Source organism: Tamandua tetradactyla, chromosome 12 (genome assembly GCF_023851605.1).
Source record: "Tamandua tetradactyla isolate mTamTet1 chromosome 12, mTamTet1.pri, whole genome shotgun sequence".
Taxonomy (NCBI): domain Eukaryota; kingdom Metazoa; phylum Chordata; class Mammalia; order Pilosa; family Myrmecophagidae; genus Tamandua; species Tamandua tetradactyla.
In genome coordinates, this window is record NC_135338.1 from 9,261,587 (window position 1) to 9,265,595 (window position 4,009).

The 4,009-nt window shown below is 48.9% G+C and overlaps 2 pseudogenes; both read right to left on the minus strand.

The window, feature by feature from the left end:
- Positions 1-340: 340 nt before the first annotated feature.
- LOC143652739 (ADP/ATP translocase 3 pseudogene) lies at positions 341-1,115 on the minus strand (annotated as a pseudogene).
- Positions 1,116-2,152: 1,037 nt separating this feature from the next.
- Positions 2,153-3,645, minus strand: LOC143652740 (RNA-binding protein with serine-rich domain 1 pseudogene; annotated as a pseudogene).
- Positions 3,646-4,009: the final 364 nt, after the last annotated feature.

Consider the following 4,009-nt stretch of genomic DNA (forward strand, 5'->3'; position numbering starts at 1 on the left):
CATGATTTCTTTTTAAATAGACACTTAAACACAGCTGAGGGTCTTACAAGCATCTGGACTCGAGGGCTTGTAGGTCTGTGTGGCTGAGCCACCCTCACTCATGGACCCACGATGATGGTCATGATTTCCCTCTCCTGCAATAATCAATACATGGAATCAGCAGTGCAATGATCCAATGTGATCACAATGATCCCCTATTCTAAAGCTTTCCCTCACCCTCTACAGATTTGATCTGCCTTGGTAAAAACAATAGGAATTTCTTGACAGTCAATGGTCCGTAATGGTTAAGTAAGGATTCTACCTGAGTTTCTTCGTTCTCATTTTTGTGAGACAGACACACTTAGATGACTTTCTTCAGTTCATCATATGGGACCAGCCCAAAGTCTCCACCCATGCCTCTGAGACCATCGTGCCACACACACTGCATCATCATCTGCCACCTCATTACATCGAAGGGGTAGGAGACCACACAACCCACGGCTGACTCTGTCTGGGCAAGCATCCAGTTCATCAAGATATGGGCATTCTTGGGGTCGGGAAGCATACCTTTGCCTGTATCGTACACATCAAGTTAGTCTTCCCTATAGATGATAATGCCTTGCACAGAGACAGTGAATCCCTGACACAGGCTTTGGGTGTCATCAGACTTTGTGATCTTCCCCAGTCTCCCAGGCCATTGAATTCTCTTTCTGCGTCAGATTTCTCAACATCAGCTGCCAAATGGTTCTAGCGAAATCCAGTGGGTAGACATTTCAAAGAGTCGTGGTTTCAGCTGCCCTGCTGGAGGCCTGGGCACCAGCACAATACCTTCAGAAGTGTGTGTGCTTGTCTACACAGCCCAGAGACATCTGCTTTTACTTATCCTTAAAGGCAAAGTTGAGGACTTGGATGGGGGCTTGGCTGGGGAAGTAGTGGATGACGTTGGCCAAGTTCCCCCTCCAGAAGGAGAGGATGCCTTGCCCCTCGGGAATGTGGGCCCCACAGCCCACCATGCCTTTGCATGGTTTGTCAGCTGCCATCTGTTTACCTGCAGCAGCAGCTTTACCTGCTCGATAGGGGCCACACCCATCTTAGAGGGTAAGGAAGTCCTTGGCGAAGGAGATGGCCTGTTCCATCCTGGCGAAGGCATGGGCAGGTGCAGGGATGGTGGAAGCTTCTGGAGCCAGGAGGGTCAACCCACTAGCTCAGCACCAGTGCCAACACTGAAAGGTTGCCTATGGATTTTGGACTTGACTGGTTAATAATTGTGTAAACCAATTCCTTTCTTGCAATCTTGCAATAAATCTCTCAGTGTGTGTGTGTGTGCAAGCTGACTGGTTATGTTTTTTGTTTGGTTGTTTTTGCTTTTGTTTATTCAGCACAATTTGTTCATTCTACACAACAAAGTGCAAACACAACATTATCTAAAATGCTTCAAAGTCACAAAGCTCAAAACAGAAACTTTATTGTACTGACTATGCAATTATCGCCAAAAAGAGCAATGTACTCTTTGCAAAGATAACCTGCAAGACCCCCAGGATGGACGGCTGCAGCAGGTGGCTGTGGTGACCCTGCTGAGCTGGCTGTCAGGTTGCTCACCCATTTCGGGAGAGGGAGGTGTGGGGTGTGTGCACGAGCACAAATAAAAAATCATCCACACCAGCAAATGTGGGGGTGAGAGAGGGGCTCTTCTTGGGGTGTTCTGACCGTAGGGGTCGGGAGAGGACTTGAAGCAGAGGGACTCCGGATGGGGCCAACAGCAAGGGCAGCTGCATAAATGCTCACCCATGTTCTCCAAGGGCCCACAAGGGGCACAGCCAGGTCACCAGGTGGTCCCAGATCCACTGGGGAAAGGAGAAATGTGCCCAGGTAGGGCAGCATGTACAGCCTGCAGCTCTGTTTGCTGTCCCTATTGGCTCTGCCTCTAAACTAACTCTCAGGTACAGGTGTGCTCCTAGCCAGAACCAACAGACGGCATTTTATAAGCATAAGCTCAAACCCACACTCATGCAGGCCAAACTCAGCCTTCAGAGGAAAAGTCTCAACTGCTGCCTTAGAAGCTTGCCTCTGAGGATTTCCTTTCCTACCTATCCTCCTTTGGCTAGAAAAGTGGCAAAACTTAGTGGGATGGGATGTAAGTTCTTAGGGGGCAAGGAGCTTCCATGGCCCTGCTTTATCGTGAGGCGTTGGAGCTGGAGCAGCTTCTGTGGCGGCAGTGGCCAGGCCACTGGGATCGCCAGTGTACAGAAGACCTGCGCCTGGGGGAGTGGGGCCTTCTCTTCATCTGTGGGTGACCTGGACCACCTGGGAGGTGGTGGCAGCATTCTCCTGGGGGGGGGGGACACAGCTGGGGGTCAGCACAGCTCTGGAAGTTATCTCCTGGCCGCCTGTTTGTCCTCCCTCCATGTGTTTCGGCACCTTCTCAGCTTCATCTGGATTCTCAAACTCAACATAGGGGAAGCATGCTTTCCACGGGCATGTCAATCACTCTAATTTTCCCATAGGTGGAAAATATCTCCATGATATGATCCTCGGTCACATTCCAGTTGAGTCTCCCAATGTTAGGGGAAGGACTCTGCCTTTTTCTTTCCTTTTCATCTCTTTTGGGTGGTTTAGATTTGGGGCGGGAGCACCGCCTGTTGTCGCGTCTGTGCTGAGAAGGACGTGGAGAGCCTGAGTTGCTGCTGGAGCTGGAGCAGCGGGATGTGTTGGAACTTCCCAAGTGGGGTGAGGCTGAAGAGGAGCTGGAACCACTGCTAGAGCTTGCGCTGGTGCCGAGCTGGAGGCTGAGCTGGCGCGAGACCTGGTGCTGCTACTACTACTGGAAGCACTTTCGGGTTTTATCCCTTCCATAATCCTTCTTGCTTGACTCCTTCATGGCCCCTTTAACTTTAGAAAGAACCTTGGACGTCTCGTCAGAGTGGTCTTTGCATTTGGTAGGAGAAGGAGCCTAGGGCTGGACTTTTTATTATTTTCCTTGATTCCTAGCTAGCTCTTCTTTTTCACTCCTGATAAATCCGTCCTCCCCTTCTAAAGTGTTCAAAGTGGCAATGGTGGCCTCACTGATCTGAACTCACTTCTAACTCGATTCTGAGAAATGATTCCTAATCAATTGCAATTTCCTTCAAAAAGTACCATCTTCCTGACGTCCGTAGCTCCTCCCACTCGCCTCAGCTGCTGAGGCTGGCGCCGCTCTCCTGATTATGCTTTTCTGGTGGTATCCTGACTGGTACATAGATATACAGAGGTTTAGAAGAAGAAGGGAGGGAGAGAAAGGTATTCCAGGCAGTGGGAGCATTGTGTTTCCATTTCACGTCATCCGGAAGCCATACTTACAAGCCATCACGTCTGGTACTGACAAAGCATCATGACAGACACTAATGGTCTGCCCAAAAACTCCCCTCCTTTATTGTTAATGAAATCCCAATTTTATTTGTTATAACAAACTGTCCAGCCCTTTGAGATGAATCATGGATGCTCTAAATAAATTATGGCAATTCTTTTCCTCTTAGAGAGACCCTCACTTTCCCAGCTGGGAGGGAGCGGGTGCCTGTGACCCAGTCTCACCCAGGAGATGCAGTGGGAGAAGTTTCTCCTTTCCAGATAGAAGGGACAGAATTGACTATTGTTGCTTCTTCCTCTTTCTGCCTTGAACTTGAACACCATGCCTCAAGTAAAAACAGGAAGCGGGAAGTAAGGAACTAAGAAACCAACATGCTAAGAATGAAGGATAGAAAAGATAGACATAGCATAGGTTCTTGACACATCAGAAAGCATGTAGGACTTCTTGTCATGGGATGAAATAACCCCTTGTTTTAAGCCACCATTATTGGGCTTGCTGTAAGCAGCAATCCAAAGCATTTCCACCTGATACAGAACACTTTCAGCTAAAAAAACCAGACAAGCAAAGTTTTCCGCTCACCCTTTCTTTAAAATTCCCCCATCAACAGTTTTTCTCTATCTGGCGCATGGGCTTTGTTCCTACTGAGAAAGGCCAGCTCTGTGGGTGTCTGTCCGAATGTCCATTCGT